Raw genomic sequence first — 25,128 nt, forward strand, 5'->3', positions numbered from 1 at the left:
AGTGTCTGGCTGTATTTCCAATTTGAAAGTGATATCTTCCTGTTTTCATACCTTCGTGATCATAAGTGCACAGGATAGGTTTTGACTTCTCTTCCATGAATTACGACTGGATTTGGACTCGAGCTCATGACCTGCGATAGACAAAGTTAGGTCTGCTGCTGGGAAGAACATATCTTATTGTCCTCAGAGACGCAATCTTTCTCATCGATCCCCAAAGTTCAGGTGGTCTCGAGAGCCCATGTGGACGTCTGTTATTCCTTAGCACCTTCCCATCCAGATGATCTGTCCTGTGCTTAACGTAGATATCATAATTGCCAACAGTATTGGATAAAATTTACCATCTCCCTTCCTGTGTGTTCATACCTTCCAACGTTTAGATACACCCTTGTTCGTGGTGTATATGTTGGCAATTCTTCCAGGTTTCTGTTGTTTTGATGCTCCATCAAGACAAAACAACTTCCGCTTATCTTTTGTCTCTCGAAGGCATAAAATGACTCTCGCTGACTTATGCACAAACACTTTGGCTCTCTTCTCCTTGGGAATAGCATAACCTATGTCTTCCCTGTTTCTTCACTTGCAAGCTATGAGTATCTTTATAGTCGAAGGAAATCTCCTATGGTCAACAGAAGGACGAGCTAGTTTAATATTTGTTGTTTTCTTATGGATGTTTTCTACCTTTTTTTTTTTTTTTATTTGGAATTTCAACCACTCTTACAAACTGTTTGTATTGACGGGAGACTTTAGTCCTGATACTGAATGTATTATTGATAGGTAATAGTTCACTTTCTCATTTCGGTTGGCTTCTGACTTGGATTCTATTTGCCTTTCACCTATATGGTATTTTCTTGGGGTTGCTTCATTGGTACGATTCCTCGCTTCCTTCCCATATTTTGCATGTGCATGTGTTAATGCTGTGGTGTGTGTGTGTGTTTCACATCACAATTATTATTAAAATACGAGAGAATGGAATTCGGTCTCTTGTGGGTAGCAATTCAATTTGACATGCCTTGAAATCTCACATTCCATCAGTTTCAGGAAATCTCCTGCAAGGAATGTCATCTCTTGTCCTCTTCAAGTAACACGTGTTCTCACAAAACTGCTTTCCAAAGAACAGCACCATTTGAATTTCTCATTAGAGTCATACTGTTTGTACCAATACCCTTTCTTTTTCGTATGATTCTTGAGTGTCATGAGTTAGTGAAATCGTCTGTCTGATGTCGTTCTGAGAATGATAGATGTGACAAAGCCCAATGCTCTCCGCAAGACTGCCATAAGAGACAAGTGGAAGAATTCCTTCTTGCTTATGTCTCAGTACGAATTGCGGTGACATGGAGGAGAGTGAGATGGTAGTAGTGTCTAATAACCTCATGCTTGTCTTCAGCTATGAAGGCAACAGGAAGATGAACACAACAACTGCATTGGGGTGGAAATTGACCTGAAGCCTACAAGATAAACTCCACAGCGAAAGAGAACGGAAGTTGCAGAGATGATGGGAGAAGGTTGGAGACATGGCTCAGGGGAGATTTGGTTGGTTCGTGGATCAGAGGGCTGGAGTCCATGAAGAGGACCAAGGCACAGGAGAGCAGGGCACACTGGGAACCCACAAGGAACCTGTTTCCCAGTGCCGTTGACTGTGAGACGCAGAGGGTCTGAAGGGCACGAGTACTTTACAACACAAGTGTTGAAGGCTGAAGTTTTCCTATCAGCAGGCTTGGCAGACATCAACTTGAAGGAACACCATCTTTTTCCTGCATATGACACCAACAAGCGACCAGGAGCAGACAGCCTGGAGACAATGATCAGAGAGAGACAATACTAAGTGATGCACTGGGAAGATGGTGAGTAGTGGGAGTGATTCCGTGAAAGGCAGTGTTCGTGGAGATGTCTCAATGTGGACATAATAAATTTCGGGCTCTCGCAACAGCAGCATCAAGACAAAGCTACTGGCCAAGACAGGTATGTGAGGACATAGGCTGCCTAGCCAGCCAACTTGAAATCCCGACAGTGGAATACTTGGAAAACTGCCTTCCTCAGTCCAAGATGCTTAGTCCAAGGACAACGACTCTCCCATAGGGGACGAGAAGAAAGCTTTGACCACATGTTCTCTTCTGAACACAGCATTCTGCAGGCCTGCGTTCTGCTGAGTTGCTCGAATTTCTCCTTTCACAGGCACACCAGAGCCCACCAAGGTAAACCTCTGCATATTCAACCCGGACCCTAAAAACAACAAACGGCCGGAAAGGAGAGCTACAGCAAATGACTGGCCTCCAGGACAGGGTCAGCCACAACACAAACAGCAGTGGCATGCATGCCACATACACACTCACAAACACACACACACGCACGCACTCAACAAACCTTAAGGGCCAGCCCTGGGTACTCCGGATCTCTTCCTCCTAAATAAATTACCCTCAGGTTAGAAAGCAGAATGAGTTTAACGAATACAGAGAGGTGACAGAGACTTAGATCCAATGCAAAGATGAAAAAATCAATTGATGCCCAGGTAAAGGAAGAAGGAATGATTATGGCTAGGCAATCAGAGTGAACCCTCTACATAGAAAACGCCCGATGCGGGATTGAAAGCAGGGGCCTGGATACTCGCTGTACGTCAGAAAACATAGGAGATATCAGAGAGTCTCGAACCACAGAGATAAAACTGATAAAGATAAAAGCACCTAAAGAACTCCTGAAGAGAAGATTGGTAGGAGACTGTACACTGCAGCTCCATGCAGGATCCCATGATCTTACCTCCAGAGGCTTTTCCAAAAATTCCAATGCTGTTTCAGTTCTCATCATTTGAATTCGGGTGGCCCTCCAAAGATAGGGTCCTTATTCAAAAGAGCGAGACTGATACAAAGTGAAGGTCAAGCAAACGTTAATTTTGCACAAAGCATCGAGAATCATATTGACCGGTCAGGGCCTTCTCTTGCAAAGAGGCAACCCCTCCCAGCCTCAGAGACTAACATTTATAGCGGTAGTTTAGCCAGGCTATACAGACGTGGCCAATGAGATAACAATACAGAAAAAACTGCACAGTCGTGCTAAGTCTGCTACACCACAAAAACAAAAATGCTAGGTAACACATGGGTGGACAATTGGATCTCAATTTACCCTAGTAGATATATGCGTGCCCCTCTAATGGGATGTCTTCACCTGGCCTGATTCACCCTTGTATCTAGGCTTTGAGAGTAAGCTCCTCTGGGAGGAGTAGGGTCAATTTTGTTTACAGCATGGGTTCAATATAAGTTTACTGCAGAAACACAAAATGACTCCCTCTGGCCTAGCGGACCTTATAATGAGTAGCTGTAGCATCCCTAGAAATAGAGCCAAAATGACTTCCAAATCTTCAAAACTGACGATTTACCAAAAGCAGATTCTACATCCTAGAACCTTAGGTCCAGAATGGACTCATGTACTTGGAGTCCACAGCAGCAAGCATGGAGCATGTTGGAAAAGACCCATAGCCCAAGTGAAGCCATCTGAAAGACTTCCGTGCCCGTTTCAGGAACACAACTTGTATCTTCAAAAGGACGCATTGAAGAGGATTCAAATGTCAAAGAACCTGGAGCATTCCCACAGGGTCGTGCAGATACCCTCTGGAGGAGTACATGTAGATGTGACAGCACAAGCCTGCCTTCACCCTCTCATGAACATCCCCCAAATAGTTTCATGGGATAAGCAAACAATGCCTCTTGTGGAAGATGGGCGTGTTCTAATGGAGGCAGCAGAAGATGAACAGTGGGACAACAAAGGGCCATTAGAGAGCCACAGACAGCGTATGCTACAGGTTGGTGAGGATATTCAGGAAGACAAGGAACTGGAGAATGAACATTGGAGCTCTGAGCGAAGGTCTAGCATTTGAGGATGGTGGGAGGTTCTCTGAACCTGGCTGCCTTCCATAGAGATCTAGGTCCAAATTAAAGAAAACATCCCCTGGCCACAGTCAATCCTTGTACCCCGGTTGTGTTTTTGTCTTTTTGTCAAACAATGCACATGCACATATTTGACAGAGAGACAGAGAGATCACAATCAGGGTGTAGAGCTGGAGAGGGAAAAGCTGACTTACCCCTGAGCAGGGAACCTGAGACCAGAGTCGATGCCAAGACCCTGGGATCATGAGTTGAGCTGAAGGCCGCCTCTGAACTGATAGACACAATCCATGACACAACCTTTGACTTCTGAATACGTCCTAGTTCTAGACGTGAACCACTGCTCTGTCATTGTTCACAAATGCAGGGGAAATGGATTTTGGCTTGGGCTGGTGTTGCTTGAGCTACCTGACCTGCTTTGAGAGCTGGTATAGTTTGTCCTCTTGAGGTAAGTGATTTGGCTATGTACAAACTACACTCCCACGCATATTTAGGTAAAGAGAATTCCTCCATTGAATGAAACTATGTCTTGTGGTTCCATGCTTCTGTGGATGGTGATGTGAGTCCTCCTTGCCTCTGAATCTGGATCTCTGTTTCTGCTCCCAGATGAGGGACAGTTTTAGCTCTGAATTCTCAAATCCATGTTCAGCCCTCTTTTTTTTTTTCTCTCACTCCTACTTCTCCTACAATAAGCACCTCTTTCTATTCCTTGGAGTCAATGACTTTCCTAAGCTCATTGTCATGTTTCATCATTCTTCCTTCTTTCTTTGGATTTGTTTCCTTATTTACCATTCCTTTTCTGCCAGGTCAAAAATTTGGTCCTTTGCTTCTGCCAGCTTTTTTGGACTTTTCCTTCAGTCTGCTACCAATCTTTTCTTTAGAAATTCTTTATTTATTTTATTTTATTTTATTTTACTTTATTTTATTTCTATCAGTTTAATCTATGTGTTTTGAGACTCCCTGATATCTTTCTGCTTTCAATCCTCCATTGGGCGTGTTATATGTGAGGTTTCACTCCGATTACCTGGCCATGATAATTTCTTGTCTTCTTCCTTGGCAACAATTGATTCTTCCATCTTTGTCTTGGATATAGGTCTCTGACTCTTTCTCAGTATTTGAAAAATCAATTCTGTTTTTTATCCTGATGGTAATTTCTTTAGAAATAAGATATCATGGAGTGCCCAAGGGCTGGCCCTTGAGGGAGTCTCAGGTATGTGTGTGTGGCATGCATGCCCTCTGCTGTTGTATCATAGCTGTCCCCTGTCCTTGAGACCAGTCATCTGCAGAGGCTCTCTTTGCCAGCCTTTTGGTGTGTTTGGGGTCTGGGCTGAATAGGCTGAGGTTTAGCTTGGTGGGATCTGGTGTGCCTGTGAAAAGAGAAATTCAACCTTCACAACAGAATGAATGCCTGTAGCATTCTGTGGTCAGGGGACAGCCTATGGACAGGGCTTTCTTCTAGTCCCCTATGGGAGAATCTGTTCTCTTAAAATGAAGCAAGTTGGACTGAGGAACACAGTACCCTATGTGTTCCATGGTTAGAATTTCGTGTTTGCAGGAGAGGCAATTAAAGCCCTCACCAACCTGTCTTTGGCCAGTAGCTCGGGCTTGATGCTGCCTGTGCAAGAGCCCCAAATTTCTTTTGCCCCCATCAAATCATCTCCAAGAACACTGCCTCTCACTAATGTACAGCCAGAACCCACCATCTTCCCACTGTGTCACCTGGTATTGTCTCTAATCGTGGTTTCCAGGCTGTCTTCACCTGGCTATTTGTTGGTGTTCTCTGACAGAGAAATACAGTGTTCTTTTGAGTTGATATGCCAAGGCTGCTGATCTAAAATCTCCAGGCCTCAAGGCCCTTTGTTGGCATGAACTAGTATGATTCAGACCCCCTGATGGTCAGAATCAATGGAATTGGAGAACGTACTCCTTGTGGGTTCCAAGTGTGCTCCGATCTCTTGTGGCTTTGCCCATTGCATTGTCTCACTGCCTTCTGAATTACCAACTTTCCACTTTTCCCCTAAACCATGTCTCCAATCTTCTCCCATAGTGATTGCAACTTATTCTCTCTTTTGCTATGGAGTTTGCTTTGTGGGCTCCAGTTCATTTCTGCCATGTTGAAGTTGATGTGGTAATCTTCCTGTTGTGTTCCTGGATAAAGACAAGTCTGGAGTTACCAGACACTACTACCATCTCACTGTCCTGAAAAAGCCCCACAGAATCTTACCCAGCCATAAGCAAGAATGAATTCTTTCCACTTGCCTCATGTGGCAGAATTGTGGAGAGCATTAGCCTACGTCACATCTATCAGTCCCAGAAAGACAAATAACATACAATTTCACTCTCTCATGACTGTCAAGAGACATATGAAAAAGCAAGGGAAAAATGGACAAATAATACGACACTACCCAGGCACACAAAATGTGGTGTTTGTTGAGGTCAGTTTTGAGAAAATATGTGTTTATCAAAGAGGACAAAAGATGACATTCTTTGTAGGAAATGTGGCTGAAAGAGAGGGAATGTGAGTTTTCAAGGCATGTCAAATGGAACTGCTATCCATTAAATACCGACTTCCTATCTCCATCAATTTAATTATAATTGTTATTTGAAACACACTCAGCACACACACACACACACACACACACACAGATAAGACACACAAAAGATGGGGAGGAAGTGAAGAATAGCACTAATGAAGCAAACCCAAAAGAAAAGAACTGAGAGAAAAGGATAAATTCCAAGACACATATTCACTCCAAAGATTAGGTCAGGAAACCTACAAAATCTCAGCTCTGTAGTAGTGACTAAAGCGTTTGAAGCAGTAATCAAACCCCTGTCAACACACAGATGGCGAGGTGCAAATCATTTCCTGTTCAACTCTTCTAGACATTTAGAGAAGGCAATGCCATTTTCTTCTCATCAATTCCACATATGGAGGAGGTGGATGAACTCCACTTTACTAGTATAAAGACCCAATTCAAATAATGACATTTTAGGAAATAAATTATATTCCATTTCAATAATTAAACATAATAAAAATATAATTCTTTCCTTTTCTCTGTCTGTCTTCACCTGCATTTGAAAGGGCCAGCTTGTTTTTGTATTATTTTGTACTGTTGAGGAAGCCAGCCTGTCATCCATCATCCATTTTTGACAGAGTATTCACTGATGCTTCAGTTCCATATATGACCTAGTACTCCGCCTAAGATATGCCAGAACTCTTCAACACCCATTAGCCCGTTCCCTCATTCCCTGCATGTCTCTTTTTTCCTTGACTCTCAGCTTGATTCCTCAGAGTTCTGAGTTACTCCTGGTTTGTCTCCTTCTCTGACTTATCCCCTTCAGTTTTTCCTTCTTTCTACTAAGGGCCGTGGTATTCGTCCTAGGGCACATATGAGAGAAGCCATATGATATTTCCCTATGTCTCCTTGCCCATTTCATTTCACAAACCCAGTCCTGTGGCATTCATGCCAGTGCAAGAATCAAGAGTTCATCCTCCCTAATTGCTGAGGAATACTCTGTTGCCAATATGGACCACACCTTCTTTATCCACTAGTCTTTGCAAGGACATAGCAGCTCAATCCTCAGTTCTGTTCAAGTGAGCCTTGCAGACCATCGATATAAGCCATTAATTTTCCTTTGATTAAAGAGACTTGGTCAACAGGGTTATACCCATTAACACAGTAGGTAGAGATAAATAATGGTAACAAGGAGTGCTGTCCATTGCTCCTCCTTAAGGATTAGCTATAATGTATAATGTCACTCTCTCATGCAAAGGATGACAAACCTCAGAGATACGGGATGATATACCAGAGGACTTGTTGTTTCTGATATCTCTAGATATTTCAGAGGAAATAGGAAAACTTTGCCATCTCTGGAGAAAGGTTGGCCTAAAAGATCATTTTCCTGGGCCACTCTTCTAGGTATTTAGTGAAGGCATTGTCATGTCCTCTCATCAAATCCAGAGATGGAAGAGGCGGGTAAGCTCTAATTCACAAGGATAAAGACCCAATTCAAAGAAGGACATTTTAGGAAACCCACCCATGTCATTTCAATAAGGAAAGATAATAAACAATATAATTCTTTCCTTTTCTCCCTGTGACTTCCTTTGGTTTTGAGAGGGCCACATTGTTTTCCTATGAATTGATGTTGTTGTTGCTATCTGTTGAGAAAGCCTGCCTATCATCCATCATCCATTTTTGACAGAGTATTCACGGATGCTTTAGTTGCATGGACGTCCTAGTGCTCCTCCTAATATATGCCACAACTCCTGACCACCCATTAATCAGTTCTCTTTTCGGTAGCCCTCAGCTGGATTCTCAGAGTCCTGAGTCACTCCTGGTGGGTCTCCTTCTCTGACTTCTTGCCCTTTATTATTCCCTTCCTTAAGTGGGCCAAGGTATTCCTCCCGAGGCACATATTGTGGGTAGCCATATGACATTTCCCTTTGTCTGCTTGCCTTTTCCATTTCCCAACAGCAGGGCATGGGACATTCATGTCAAGGCAAGGTCCAGGGGTTCATTCACTCGACGGCAGAGGAATACTGTGGTGCCGAAATGGACCCAAACTTCCTGATCCACTAGTCCTTGCAAGGGCATTGCGGCTCACTCCAAAGTTCTGCTCGAATGGGCCTTGCAAGCCTTCGGTATAGGCCGTCCCTTTCCTTCTGACTAAAGAGTCTTGGTCCACATGTTTATACCCGTTACCACAACAAGTACAGTTAACTAATAATAACAACGGGTTCGGTCCAGGCCTCTTCATTGAGAGTTAGCTCAGATGCAGAATATCACTCTCCTCAAAGACTTTGCAAAGGTATTTAAGGGAAAGCCAGGTAGACAGAGGCCTCATCCCTTAGCCGCGTGTTTCAGAACACTAGGAGACGAGGCCACAGACAGCACCATATAGCGATGCCCTCACCTTTTACCTCGGAAAGGGACTTTCCGTATCTTAGTCATCACTGACCCATAGGCAAAAGACGCTGACAAAGTACGCTCTCACCCACAGGACGACAAACCCCACGGAGAGCTGCTTATACACGCGAGGCCTCACCTTTTCTTGAGATATCTAGAAATTGTAGTGTAAAAGGACACCTTGCCGTCTCTGGGGATATGTTGGCCTAAAGGAAGGTATACTGAATGTCATTTTCCTTCCTCTATGTCTCCAGAAAGGGGAAGTTGGACATTAACCCACAAGACATCCTGAGTTCTTGATCAGGTTCAGAGGGCTCTTGTTCTGTCCTTCCCGGGGCTTCCTACTTAAAGCCATAGGACACCAAGGTCATGGGAGAGGGACAGCTGCTTCAGTGAAGCCAGCATCTGTGATGTCACAAAGCCTTGAGGTCATAGCAACCACTCCTCATCAACCCAGGCCTGATCACTACACTTGACTGGAGTAGTCATGGGTGGGCCAAGAGGACCCCAAGCCATCCCAAACCGCTGGAGCCGCCTGGGTCTCTCACCAAGGCAGTTTGCGAAGCGAGTCGGTGTCACCTTCTCCATGGCCCAATTCATAGTATTTGGTCGTGAGTGTCAGCACCAGCCCTCTGGACCTCGGAGAGAGGCAAGGATCCCTCATTCCATCTTAGCCACGACAGGCCAAGAAACTAACAGACCACAAGCAAAGCCTCAGGGGAGGAAATCCGAGCCCTGCGTAAGGGTGAGACCCTCCCACCAAATCATGGAGCATCTCAACAGGAAAAGGTCCACCCAAGGGAAGCTCAAAGTGAACCCCCGCAACCGTGCCAAAGACATGTCTGGAATCTTCCACAGCAAGCACACGAGTACCTCGATGATCTCCAGAAACGGTGCCAACAAGGCCTCCCAATCTTCCAAAACACCATTCATCCAAGGCAGACTCTACACCCTAGAACCTTAGGTCCAGGACGGACTCATGTTCTTGGAGTCCACAGAAGCCAACGGAGAGCATGTTGGAAGAGACCCAAGCCCAAGTGAAGCCATCTGAAAGACTTCCGTGCCCATTTCAGGAAGACAACTTGTATGTGCAAAAGGACGCATTGAAGAAGATTCGAATGTGGAAGAACCTTGAGCACTCCCTCATGGTGGATCAGCTACCCTCTGTGGAACTGCATGGAGATGTGGCAGCACAAGCCTGCCTTCACCCTCTCATGACCATCCCCCAAATGGTTACATGCGATAAGCAAACAGTGCCTCTTGAGGAAGATGGGCATGTTCCAATGGAGCCCCGAGAGGATGCACAATGTGTTAACAAGGGGTCAGTACAGCACGACAGACAGCGGATGCTGCAGGTTGGTGAGGAGATCCAGGAAGGCAAAGAACAGGAGAATGAACAAAGAAGCTCCAAGCGAAGGTCGGGCATTTTAGGATGGTGGGAGGTTCTCTATACCTGGCTGCCCTCCATAGGAACCTAGGTCCAAATTCAATAAAACATCCTTTGGCCCCAGTCAATTATTGTGCACTGTTTTTGTCTTTGTTATCATATCGAACATGCACATGCACGTTTGGATAGAGAGGCAGAGAGATCCCAATCAGGGGGTGGAGCTGGAGAGGGAGAAGCTTACTTGCCCCTGAGCAGAGAACCTGAGAACAGAGTCAATGCCAAAGCCCTGGAATCATGAGTTGATCTGAAGGCCACGTCTGAACTGATGGACACAACCCGGGACCCAACAATTGACTTCTGAATACCTCCTGGTTCTAGACAGAACTGCTGCTCTGTCATTGTTCAGAAATGCAGGGGATAAGGATTTTGGCTTGGCTGCTGTTGCTTGAGCTATCCGGCCTGCTTCGAGAGCTGGTATAGCTTTTCCTCTTGAAGTCAGTGACTGGGCTATGGACAAACTATTCTCCGATGCCTATTTGCCTAAAGAGAATACCTCCATGCCTAGATTTTCCAGGGGTAATGGCACTATGTCTTTAGGTGCTCCGCTTCTGTGGAAGGTGTTGGGAGTCCTCTGTGCCTCTGATTCTGGACCACTTTCTCTGCTCCCAGATGAGGGTCCTTTTCAGCCCCGAGTTCTCCAATCTAGGATAAGCCCTCTTTTCTTTCTCTCACTCTTACTTCACCTACAAGAGGCACCTCTTTCATTAACTTGGTGATTCCCTAAGCTCACTATCATGTTCCATCAAAGAATACATTCAAATGGCCAACAGACACATGAAAAAATGCTCCACATCACTCGGCATCAGGGAAATACAAATCAAAACCAGAATGAGATACCATCTCACACCGTTCAGAATGGCTAAAATGAACAAGTCAGTCAATGACAGATGCTGGCGAGGATGTGGAGAAAGGGCAACCCTCCTACACTGTATGTGGGAATGCAAGCTGGTGCAACCACTCTGGAAAACAGCGTGGACGTGCCTCAAAAAGCTGAAAATAGAACTACCCTATGACCCAGTGCTTGTAGTACTGGGTATATACTCTACAGATACAAACGTGGCATTCTGAAGGGGCACATGCACCCAAATGTTTATAGCAGCAATGTCCACAATAGTTAAACTATGGAAAGAAACTAAATGTCCTTCAACAGATGAATCAATAAATAAGATGTGGTATATATGTTCAATGGAATACTATGCAGCCATCAAAAAAAAAATGAAATCCTGCTATTTGTGATGACGTGGATGGAACTAGAGGGTATTATGCTTGGCGAAATAAATCAATCTGAGAAAGACAACTATCATATGATCTCCCTGATATGATGAAGTGGAGATGCAACATAGGCAGTTTCGGGCGTACGAAAAAAAAATAAAAAAAGATGGTATTAGGAGGGAGACAAACCATAAAAGACTGAATCTCACAAAACAGACTGAGGGTTGCTGGGGGGAGGTGTGTTGGGAGAGGATGGTGGGGGTATGGACATTGGAGAGGGCAGGTGCTATGGTGAGTGATGGTGAGTGCTGTGAATCACAGACCTGTACCCCTAGGGATAAAAACACATTATATAAAAAATTTTAAAAAATAATTTAAAAAACCCATTAAAGAAAAAACACAGATTGCAAGCCCAGAGCTAATCTCATATTCAATCAAAACTTTTGAAAGTTTTCCCTTTAAAGATCAGAAGAAAGACAAGTGTGTCCATTTTCACTACTCTCATTTGACACAGTAGTGGATGTCCTAGCCAGAGAAACAAGGAACACAAAGAAATAAGAGACTCCAAAAAAAAAAAAAAAAAAAAGGAAGAAGTAAAATTTTCTTTTTTTGGATAACATGAACTTACATGTTAAAAAATCCTAAAAAATTCACAAAAAATTTGAATAAACAAATTTAGTAAAATTACCAAATACAAGATCAATATATAAAAGAAAAGAATTTTGTTTTGTTTCTTTTTTTTTTTATGGACTGCTTCCCAGTTTGTCATGTCATCCTTGTTCAGTGATCACGCTAATCTTCTCTGCATCATTCCAATTTTAGTATATGTGCTGCCAAAGTAAGCACAAGACAGGAGCATTTTAACATTCTAATGATGAACTATCTGAAAAAATAAAGAAAACAATCTAATTCACAATAGCATCAAAAATAATAAAATACTTAGGAATAGATTTAACTAAGAAGATGAAAGATCTGTACTCCATAAACTATGACATTGATAAAGAAATTGAAGGTGACAGAAATGGAAAGATAGCTCATATTTATGAATGGTAAGAATTAACATTGTTAAAATGTCCATACTACCGTAAACCATCTGTAAATCCAATTCCTATCAAAAATCCAATGTTAGGGGCGCCTGGGTGGCTCAGTGGGTTAAGCCGCTGCCTTCGACTCTGGTCATGATCCCAGGGTCCTGGGATCGAGCCCCGCATCAGGCTCTCTGCTCAGCAGGAAGCCTGCTTCCTCTTCTCTCTCTGCCTGCCTCTCTGCCTGCTTGTCATCTCTCTCTGTCAAATAAATAAATTAAAAATCTTAAAAAAAATCCAATATTATTGTTTTACAGAAGTAAGTAAAGAATCCTAAAGTTTATATGAGACCATGAAAGACAACAAATAATCAAAGCAGTTCTGAGAAAGAATGAAGAAGGGAGATTACACTTCTTGATTTGAAACTATACTACAAAGCCCTCATGCTCAAAACAATAAAGTATACTGGCATAAAAACAGACCAATAAACAAGTAGAACAGAATTGAGAGTCCAGAAATAAATCCTTTCATACAGTCACCTAATATTTGACAGGGGCCAACATATGTAATGGGGAAAGTCTGTTCAATAAATGATATTTAAAACTGAATAGTCACATAAACAGTATGAAAAGGGAACCTTATATCACTCATAAGTCTGAACTTGAAATAGATTAAAGACTTAAAGGTGATGCATGAAACTAAATTTCCTAAAGGAAAACATAGGAAAAATTCTCCTTGACATTGGTCTTGCCAATAGTTTTTTGGATACCAGACCAAAAACACAAGCAAAAAAAGCAAAAATAAATAAATGGTATTACATCAAACTAACGTTTCTGCATTGCCAAAAAAAGGGAGAGAGAATGAAAACACAATCCACAGAATGTAAGAAAATACTTACGAATCTTATATCTGAAAAGAGGTTAATAACCAACAGATACAAATAGAAAAAAATATATGATTAAAAAAATAGCAAAAGGATCTCAATAGACTTTTTTTTCAAAAAAGTTATATAAATGACCAACAGGAGCATTAAAAAGTGCTCAACGTAAAAATCTCAGGGCAAAGTCCTTATGTTGTTGTTGTTGTTGTTTACCTCTGAAAAACACAGCAAGATATTAGAATATATACTACCAAAAAATTGAAACTAACCAATTTTGGTAAATATTGGGGAAAACGGGGAACTTATGCACTGTAATAGGGATATAAATTTGTATGGAAAACAGTATGGAGATTATTCATATTATTAAAAGTAAAATTACCATATGATTCAGTAATCCCACTTCTAGGTATCTATCTAAAGAAAACGAAGTTCACTGTTCAAAGACATATCTGCACTCTTATGTTTATTATAAAATTATTAACTCTAAGCAAGAGATGGAAATAACTTCAGTATCCATTAATGGATGAATGAGTAAAATAAGTATGGTAAATATATACTACGGAATACTACTTAACCATGAAAAATTAAGAAATACTGCCATTTACAACAGCATGGATGGATCTTGAAGGTATTATTCTAAGTGAAATATTTCAAAGATTTTATATATTTTTTTAATTTATGTATTATGATATCCCTTACATACAGAATCTGAGGAAAAGGAAAACTAATGGAAACTTAGAGTTGAGTTGACAAGGGGTGAACCTGGGGTGGAGTAAGGTGGTCCAAGGGTGCAAACTTGCAACTATAATATGAAAAAGTTCTGGGGATCTAATGTACAGCATGATGATCATAGTTAATAAGATATACATACTTTTTTTTATTGTGCTTCCCTTTAATAAACTTTGCATATATCACATTCTTACAAGTTGAACGTTTATAGCAATCTTGTATAAAAGAGGTCTGCTGCCACCATTTTTCTAACAACATTTGTTCATTTTGTGTCTCTTTGTCACATGTTGGTAATTCTTGCAATATATCAAGTTTTTTCATTATTATTGTATTTGTTATGGTGATCTGTGATCAGTAATTATGACCCACTGAAAACTCAGAACTAGTGTACTTAAGGTATATACATTGTTTTTCTTTAAAAACATGATGCTTTTGAACAGTGCAGTATAGTTTTTATTTTTTATATGCACTGGGAAACATAATTTTTTATATGCACTGGGAAACCAAAAAATATAATAATTTGACTTAGTTTATTGAGATAATCACTTTATTGAGGCAGTCTGGAACAAAACCCACAAGACCTCTGAAGTTTATCTCTACTATACTATATACATAAAAGTTGCTAAGAGAGTAGATCTTAAAATTCCTTATGATAAATGCATAAAAAACAGTGGCAACTATACGAGATAGTAGATGTATTAACATTTTTATGTAGATTATATTGCAATAAAGATGTATACCAATTTATCAAATTGTACAAAATTTACACAATGTTAAAGGTTTGCAATGTTATAAGAAATCATTTCTTAAATTTACAAATATGTCGATTTTTTTCAATAAACCTGGAAAAAACTTTTTGTAGAATTAATCTATTTTTCAAAAAAGGAATTAAGGCAGTAAAAACTGCAACTAACTCTGAAATAATAGAATATAAAATCCATTTTCATTATATACACTGTGACAAAAAGTATTACTTAGTTTACAATGGAGGAGTACTTATGAAACATGAAGGATGGTCTATAAATAAGGCTGAAAGAGCTCAGTTTTAAGGTTTAAATTTAAAATCTTCTTTTGAAATACTAAACTGACCACCCAGTGTTCCAAACATCAATGTCTTAACTGCATGAATTTATTTCATACAACTCTATAATCTAGTTTCATAAGAAAACAGCATGCAAATTTTGAATAAGACAGACTTGCTTAAGTTTCATGTTCAACAGTAAAGGATACCTCCCTAAAAACAAATAGAAGACAAATCAGCATATTTATTATGATAATTATTATTCATAAAGAGATTCATATTGAATTAGGGAATATATATCCTCAGAGGGGGTAAAGTAAAATGAAATTTATTTTGGTAAATGTGTCTATGAATAGTCAATACAATGCCTCAATATAAATGAATATTACCATTTTGAAGAATTTAATTACTATTACTAGAATTATTATAAGTATAAAAATAGCTATCATTTTAGCATGGAATATGAGACTCTCATGCTCCATGCTTCATCACATACACACAACAACGCAGCATAATAAGTATTATCATCACCATTTCATGGGTGAAAAAACTGAGGCTAACACATTTAGATAACTGGTTTATGATTACATGGGTAGCAAAAATGCATCACACTAATTTAGGCTTTATGATTTCAGAATTGTACTCTTACCATTGCACATTCTATTACTCTGTAAATACTTGGCCTGTTTTCATTTGGTTCTCTAATTTTATTCATGTGGTGATGGCTTAAAGCTTCATTTAAAGGAAGCTTAAAAATTTCATTTAACCAAAAGCTCCCAAGAATTAAAAATGTCATTGATCTAATGTAGACATGGATATCATTAGTTAATGGGTAACTATATATTTTCCACTCTAGTGAGATAAAAGAGTATTTTTCTCAGTTTTAGTCTCTCAGTGTTAAAAAGGACTTTGTTAAAATAGAAATATTTAGACAAAGGTGATCAAAAGTCTGGATCAGGTCACCTTAAGGTAAATATTAGGAAACTGAGGAATCAAATGGAGATTTGAACACTGAGCTATGATATAATGAATGGTTTCAAGTATTTAGTAGAGTATAGAAAAGCCCTTTAAAGCCTGGTCTTAGCCTAGCATTGCAGCTTCTGGGATATCTATCTATCATCTATCTATCTAGATATAATGTGAAAACTTTTTTAACTTAAAGATTTTGAGAAATAGAACATAATCAGCACCATAGAAGATCTGTTTATGATAACAACCTAGCCCCTCCTCCCAGTTTGTTAATATTCTCTCTTATTTAATGTAACATTGTGCAAATAGACCACTACTGAACTGCCGTTATGAATGAAATAGCTATAATCATCTGTTTGCATATCCTGGTGAAAATATTCATTTAGTTCCATGTTGTATTTCTAGGAATGGACCAAATTTTTATTTTTATTTTTAAGTTTTCTAAATATTGTCCAACTTACCTCAAATGTTTTTATTATGGGCACTTTCATTCTTTCACATTCTTGCAAGGCAATTTTACTGTTGCCCAATATGGTAAGTGTGTAATAGTATGTCATTTTAGGTTTTAATTTATTATTAATTTAATTTAATTTAATTCCAGATTCATAATAAAGATAAACAGTTTTTATATATGAGTGGCCATTTGGATTACCCTTTCTGTAAAGTGCATGCTCAAATCTTTTGATATCTTAACATTGTGTCATACTGACTTTTTAATAGTAGATTTTCTGAATGAACTTTAAGCTGTGTAGGTCTTCTCTATTTTATTTTGAACTTGTTTTCATTTCAAAATCTTTATATTTATTTTCATAATCTGCTTTTATTTTTCTTTGTCTATTATCTATCTATCTATCTATTTATTTGCAAGCAAGAGAGAGCGAGCAAGTGAGAGTGCAGGGAGGGATAGAAAAAGAAGGGAAAAGAATCTTAAGCAGACTCCAGGCTCAGCACAGAGCCCAACTCTGGGCTCTATTTCACAACCCTGACATCATGACCTGAACCAAATGAAAGAGATAAAATAAAATTAAGGTGTTAAAAAAAAAAGGAAAAAGAATTGGAGGTTTAATTAAGTGAGCCACCCAGGCACCCCTGTGGTACCTTAAATTAGCTGTCATATTTTTAAAGTTCTAGAGTATCCATTTGTTCATTTATAAAACCTTTCTCAATATCATTTTTAGTGTCAGTTTTTGGTTCAATTTGCTTCCCCTCTCATTTCTTTGAGCAGAGTAATCAAGCCATTTTACAATCTTTATTGATCATTTTAACATCATACTTAATCCCATTTTGTCTATCAAATCTTGTTAATGGTTTTTCTTTGTGTGCTTTGTTACATTTTGCTATGTTCAAGACATTATATTTGAAACTCTTATTGAGTAGGGATAATTAAGAGCTATAATAATGGTATGGTCCTCCTTGGCAGGATTTTCTCTTATATCTGAGACTCTACAAGACAATCATACTCCAAATTCAGTGATTGACTTTCTCAGTTTACACAGAAGGCAAGGTAGGCTGTAGGATGTGGTTTCTTGTGTAATCCACAGAGATTAGCTCCAACACATATTTAAACTCTCCTCTAGGAGCAACCTTAGTGGTAAAGCAAGAAGATAAACAGATGTATACACACCCTGGCACAAATTTATCACTTATGTTTGGCTTCCTAGTCTCCTCGTGTTACTTATTTATCTTAACTTCTCTCTGAAATCAGGGAACACAGAATCTCAATCAGTTGACATTTTTCTACTGAATTACCCAATAGTCCGATCATACCCCTAATACTTTTTAAAATTATTTCACTCATAATCCCAAATCTGCTTTGCTTCCTCATCTTAGTACACTGTAATTTGATTTCAAAATGAGGACAGTTGTCAGTAATGCCACATTCATTCATCTATTTTACAATTCCATGTGCTTATAACTATGAAGATATGTTAATAACATCCATTCCAATAAGCCACCCTAAATGTATTATCATGAAACAAGACCTCAAGAAAGAGAATTCAAAATCATCCATGTATTTGCAACTTATTGCAATAAAGCCTTTATCAATAGACTTCCCTGTGCACATGGTGGTCAAATTGCTGGTGAAAACCAGCCAGATCTATTACAAGCTTTCTCATGGCTTCTAGGTAACCCAAGTGAGCCTTTATTGATACTGGGAAGGGATAAAGCAGGGAAGGGATAAACAGTGCTATAAGATTTGGCTAGACAAAAGTAATGACTCTCATTACAAAGTGAGTATTTTTTTTTCAAGCTTTAGTTCAGTTTATTTTTCTTGTATAAAACTATGTAGTAGCCACAGCTGGAGCCTGGGTCCTCTGAACAGAGACTCTGGTGTGGGTCTTCACAAGATGGTCCGTGAACTCCTGATAGGGAGACTTGGTGAACACAGTCTCCTTCCAGAGATCAGGGGTGAGATAGCTGTAGGTCTTGGAGATGGCATCGAAAGTAGCCTTGGCAAAGTTCCCTAGGGTGGCAGTGCAGCCCCTGGCCGAGGTGTAGCAGTCGTCAATACCAGCCATCATCAGCAGTTTCTTGGGCACAGGGGCCGAGACAATGCCAGTGCCTCTGGGGGCGGGGATGAGACGCACCAGCACAGAGCCACAGCGGCCAGTCACCTTGCACGGGACAGTGTGGGGCTTGCCGATCTTGTTCCCCCAGTAGCCTCGCCGCACAGGGACAATGGAAAGCTTCGCCAGAATGATGGCTCCGCAGATGGCAGTGGCTACCTCCTTGGAACACTTGACACCCAAACCGACGTGTCCATTGTAATCTCCGATGGCGACAAATGCCTTGAACCTGGTCCGCTGGCCCGCGCGCGTCTGCTTCTGCACAGGCATGATCTTCAAAACCTCGTCCTTGAGGGAGGCTCCCAGGAAGAAGTCGATGATCTCAGACTCCTTGATGGGCAGGGAGAAGAGATAGATCTCCTCCAGGGACTTGATCTTCATGTCTTTGACCAGGCGGCCCAGCTTGGTGACGGGGATCCACTCCTTGTCCGCGGCCTTGCCCCCGCGAGCTCCGCGGCCTCGGCCCCGGCCCCGACCACGGCCCCGGCCCCGGCCCCGGCCCCGGATGCCGCTGCCGAAGCCACCGCGGAAACCGCCGCGGCCTCCCATTCCAGGGCCCCCGGGCCCTCCGGGCCCTCCCGCAGCACCGGCGTCATCCGCCATTTGGTGTTCTCTCGGAGAGGAAACAAAGTGAGTATTTTAAAGCAAAAGAGCCTGTTGGGAATATTGTTTTATAAAATAGTGGTTTTTTTTAACTTTTTAAAATTCAATTAGGTAACATATAGTGTACCAATAGTTTCAAATGTAGATTTCAGTTATTCATCCATAGCATATAATAGCTAATGCTCAGTACTTACTGTTATAGCTTCTTGAAAGCAGAATTTTAACCCACTGAGCCACCCAGGCGCCCTTGAAAGCAGAATTTTAGATCACATTTTCTGATTACTTCCATGTCGTACAACACTTTCCTGCTAGCAACCTTCAAAACATACTGTTTGTTAGAGGAATTTCTTTAATAATAAATAAATAGGAATTCATTTAAATTTATAAATATATAAAATAAATAGGAATTTATTTAAATTTATTTAAATATTACACACTGTTTCATTGTTCATAAATAAGGTGATGATATTATAGCCATTAGTTGGTAGCACTGATATATCACTATCTTTTTACTTCTCAGTGCATTCTCTTTACACAAATAGATATATATTTTAAAAAATGTGAATCTGTGGCAAACTTGTAAAAAACCCTATACAGTAAAGTTTATCATTTTAAGTAATCTCAATTATCTTCCTCAATTGTGATAGTATATCCTTCTATCTAGGCCAGATATTGTATGAGGGATTTGAAGAGACATACTTTTCTAAATTTCACTTTTCTCATCTGCAAAATGCTTATCATGATCCTACAAAAAAATACACTTATAATTTTTTGATGAAAATTTATTTATTTATTTTAAGATTTTATTTCTTTATCAGAGAGAGTGGGCGAGAGAGCAAGCACAGGCAGACAGAATGGCAGGCAGAGGTAGAGGGAGAAGCAGGCTCCGGCCGAGCAAGGAGCCAGATGCGGGACTCGATCCCAGGATGCTGGGATCATGACCTGAGCCAAAGGCAGCTGCTTAACCAACTGAGCCACCCAGGCGTCCCTTTTGATGAAAATTTAATCTGTATAAACAATATATTTGTTGTAATGCGTGGTTCATGGAAAACATCTTTTTTAATTATAAGCAGTATTAGAAATTAAGTAAATGTGTCTATAATATTTAAAGTTTTATAAATAAATAGAAGTAAATGCAAAAAAAAAAAAAAAAAAGAAAGACTCCAAGAGCCTTAGCCTCAATTAAGTTTCCATTTCCTGTCAAGGTATCATGTCCATATGGAACTTCGAAGCAAGAATCAAAATAGAAGAGTGGTTATAAGAAAATAACACCTATTCAATAAATTGCTTGCCAGGCTAAGAGCATTAAAAAAAAAAAAAAAAAAAAAAAAAAAAAAAAAAAAAAAAACATAATTCCACTGCTTTGCCTTATTTTCTCAAATCCCTTTACCACTTTCACTGACAGAGTCAAATGTACTTTTTCTACTAGTAGCCAGCTCTTTGTCTTTTGTCAGAAGGATGCCCTTGTGAATTATTTATAATAGAGATATTAGCAATAATAATAATAATAATAATAATAATAATAAGTAGCAATGAAAATGTTAAAAAAAAAGTTTTCTTAACTAATTAGGGTTCTTAGACATCAATTAGAGGAACCACCTCGGGCAAGCAAATTAATCTGCAAGACATTCCCAGAATTAACAAGTCAGTCAGATACAGGGTTGTCTGTAGACTGAAAAGAACTAGGTTTGGAAAATAGGTAAGGACAGTGAAAAAAGTGATCAAATTTTTGGGCAAAATAAACTCTTAGGTGTCCTTTCAATGGAGTCCTGTTCATTATGTAGCAGAAACTCTGGAGATTATCTCAATCCATTGGAGTCACCCCGTTTATTAGCTTGCTATTGACAAAGTTATTTACAAACTGTAGAGCAAGAGGTTATAATGGAGAAAACTGATGGTAATGCACAGGATTCTTGTTAACAATAATGCAAGTTAGTGATTTTTCATTAGAAAACATAAATTCTATAACCCAAATTATGGGCCCAGAGCACTTCTGCTGCACAACTCTGCTTATATCCCAAATAACCATGTGAACTAGTTTTAATATCTGCTTCTCTTATTAATTTTTGAATAAAAATTCTTGACACAAGTATTTTATAATTGTGTGATAATCATGAATTTAATTTTTGGAGAACAAAACACACTTTAGCATAACTAGGTTCGTTCACAGAACCAGCCTTGATAACACACTTCTATATGTTAGAAATGATGTAATAAATGTAGAATATTGGGCACTTGTTTGGTATTCTTTGCCATGTTTTGCACTATCTAAAAAGAGATCAGTGAACTTGGACTGGAGTTAGTAGACATGGAAGAAAATAAAATATTACAGAGAAGAATACTCTGTGGTCCACAACCTAAACGGCCTGGGATTCCCATCATTTGGATCCCTGTAGCTTTACAGAAGTCAATTAAATTTTTGTATCTCTGATTAAAGTTGTTTCCCCAGTACTTTTTCAAACATCTCTTGTAAAGTATTGTTTCCCAGAAAAAAAGGGATTTTGCACATGTATCTGCCTTTGTCTCTGGTCATGATCTCAGTCAGGATCCTGGGATCGAGCCCCATATCGGGCTTCCTGCTCATTAGGGAGTATACTTCTCAGTCTCTCTCTGCAGCTACATCCCCCTGCCCCACTCATGCTCTCTCTCTCTCAAATAAATAAATACAATCTTTAATTTTTTAATTAAAAATAAGATAAATAAATTAAAATAAAAAGTCTGGGCTTACTGCCCCATTTAGCTCCTTTTGTTTTTTTGAGTTGTATTTAAAGCAGCATGAGAGAACATGAGGCTCTCAAACTTAAAAAAAAAAGGAAAAAATTGAGTTTTGTTAGGATTTAAGATCTTGTCTGCTAGACAAAAACGTTGGCTTTGTTAACATGTGAAAATTATCAAAAGGGAATAAGATAGAATTCTAATAATTTTTGTAGAAATTAAAAATTTTCTCCAACCCAATTACATACAGACCCATTAAGTAAATTCATTCCAATGTCCCAAACCAACCTTTTCTAATAGTAATGCATCTGTGTAAACAGGGTCAACCCAAGGAATAAATAAATATTATTATTTTTTTCCTGTCTCTTCCACAGTCTCATCTGGGTATATTGGTAGCAAGCCAATTATCTATCTTATAAGACATGATATCATAAGGAAGGGTATTCTGTCCATTTGGAACAACTGAAAATCATTGTAATTTTATCTTGGTGCAGTAACTTGAGATGGCACAGTGTGGTTTATGAATATATTTTATTTTTTTTTTACTGGGAAGAAGAGATTATAGAGATATTGGTTATCCAAGAGAGACTGACAGGTGTTGATAGTTGCCAGGTCAATATCCATCTACTTTTTCCTTTAGTATCAGAAAGCACTGAGGGATTGACAACAAGGAAACTTAAAACAACATCAAATATTTTATTGTCTCTTTTCTAGTTACATTGTAACCATATGACAAAGTATCAGTTGTACAAGATATCATTCTCTTTTACCTCTATCTTTCTGCCAGAAATGTGGGCTTAATAGTGAGAACTCCAACAGCAATTTTTGCAACTGTAAATAAAAAGCCATGAAAACCTCTAAGATAGTTCACTTGACTTTCTTAAGACTCTGAACCAACACCAGAAAACACTCTCTGTAGTCTTCTTGTTAAATGAAAAATATGGTTAAACCACTTTTGACAGTCTACTACCTACAGCAAACTGTAAATCTTAATTGAAATATGTCCTCTCAGCTGTGCTTAAGCAACTGAGTCCTGAGCTTTTTAGGTTTTCAGTCTGAAAGAGTACACCTCGGGTGCTCTGAAAGGGAAGAGAAAGGACACCCTGTTCTCCATATAAATTAAATAAGAGAAATCTGTGCATTTAAGTGGGCCATATAAAATTTATCAAGCAATTATCTCCTAACTCCTTCCTATCCAAATTACCTGATATGCTCTCCCTACTCCTTTATTCCACGTTACTGCCTTGTTCAGGATTCTGTATCACATCACAGCATGTCTTCTGTTATTTCCTTCTTGCAAGCTAGTTTTGTTTTCTCCATCTAAAAAAATCAACAATCATTGTGTATTTCAATTCCCATTTTCCTCAAATGCATTGATTCTTCTTATCTATTACTCTTTTCTCATACTCAGTGTCTTTGTCTTTATGGGGTTTGTACTTTGCTTTTCCCCATTCTTTACTGCCATTATATAATCAAATCTAATAACTTCTTAGAGAAAGTTAAAAATTCCTGCATAGCCACACGTGAACACAAAGTCACTGATTTTTAGCAAACCTATAAGATAGTCAGACATCCATTCAATTTCTTTTTAAGATTTTATTTATTTATTTGACAGAGAGGGATGAAAAGCAGGCAGAGAGGCAGACAGAGAGAGAGGAGGAAGCAGGCTCCCTGCTGAGCAGAGAGCCTGATTTGGGGCTCGGTCCCAGGACCCTGGGATCATGACGTGAGCCGAAGGCAGCGGCTTAACCCACTGAGCCACCCAGGCGTCCCTCCATTCAATTTCTTAACTGAGTCCCAAATGCATCCTGACTTCTAACCTAAACCTAAGCTCTACTTCTTACACGTTGTTATATGACCAAATTCTTTCAGTTCAGTATTTTGTAACATTTAAATATTAATCAGTTGATGCTTTGTTTGTGTATTTCTATGAAAATAATTTGAATACTGTAGATTTATTGTTATATTTGTAGGTTTATAATCAAAGTTTCATCAGTTGTAGTTTTTGGAAATTTCAGATATAATGATTAACCTAAAATGATACTGCCTCAAATCCCTCTGATATCAAGGCCCAACACCTGATTATAGCCAAACCTGTGGTGGATAGTTCCATGGGAAATTGCAGTTACTTAACAGTGATAGCATCTCATGTTCTCTCTCTCATTTTAGAATGTCTCCAACACAACCCAAAAGTGTAGGAGAGTTAATGTCCTCTGAGGACAGTTCTCAGTGAAGTGGAAATAAGAACCATAGGTAAAATTGTCAGTTTTCAGGTCTTCATGAGGACAACTTAAAGAAGTTTCTCAGGACCTTTCAGTAAAAGCAAGCCTTCATTTTCTATCCACAACAATTATATCAACAATGTACCTCTTTGACAAAGTTGCTTCTTCACTGTATCACTTTCCCATTCTTTTCTACCTTGGATAATCTCCCAGATAAACTAACAGTACTCAAATCCTTTGTCCTACTCTTTGCTCTCAGGATAAATGGAGCCAAAAGACTTAGATTAATATCAAGTTCTGAATGGGATCTTAGAGCTATTTCTGTCCAGATTTTCATAAACATAGGGACCTTTGAATTATCAGGCTATAAATAAGTTCTAAATGGAGGGGGCAAAAGCAAAAAGTAGAAATTTTTATGTTTGATTTTTAATCATGATTAATTGACTTTATTGATTATTATAAATACTAACATTATAAAAGTGTGGATCTTTGTAAAACAATGTCATATTGTAAGAAAGAAGTTGCATAATCCTTTTGAGAATATTAAACCAAGTGTTCAGGTGCCATCTAATTTCTTGTTTAATCCAGAACTTTGGTGTGCATCATCTTGAGGAATAGGATTTTGAAGTCCAGACAGACTAACAGAAAACTGATCCAAATGTGTGTGTTTATATTTCTGCTTTTGTTGTAAAAATCAAAGTGTGATTGCTGGTTTAAAATGGCAAAACTAATAATGTTCATGGACTCGATTATAAATTTTCTAATTGTATGGGAAGAATCCAATAAACATAGAATTAATTGATTTGCAAATCCTCAAAGAGCTACAGGATCAGGTAGTGGTATGTTCTGATTCAACAGCATCATAATGCAGCATTTTATATGTGTGGCTAATGGATATTTTCATGAATGTTTGCTAGCTAGTCAGCCAATACAGAGAAATATTAGGTAGCGTAATTACTCAC

General features: G+C 39.2%; 1 pseudogene across 1 annotated transcript; it reads right to left on the reverse strand.

Moving 5' to 3' along the window:
* Window positions 1–18,297: 18,297 nt before the first annotated feature.
* Window positions 18,298–19,253, reverse strand: LOC309857068 (small ribosomal subunit protein uS5 pseudogene; annotated as a pseudogene). The gene has a single exon. The product of its transcript is annotated as a small ribosomal subunit protein uS5 pseudogene (transcript).
* Window positions 19,254–25,128: the final 5,875 nt, after the last annotated feature.

Source organism: Mustela nivalis, assembly GCF_964662115.1.
Source record: "Mustela nivalis genome assembly, contig: HAP1_SCAFFOLD_315, whole genome shotgun sequence".
Classification (NCBI taxonomy): Eukaryota; Metazoa; Chordata; class Mammalia; order Carnivora; family Mustelidae; genus Mustela; species Mustela nivalis.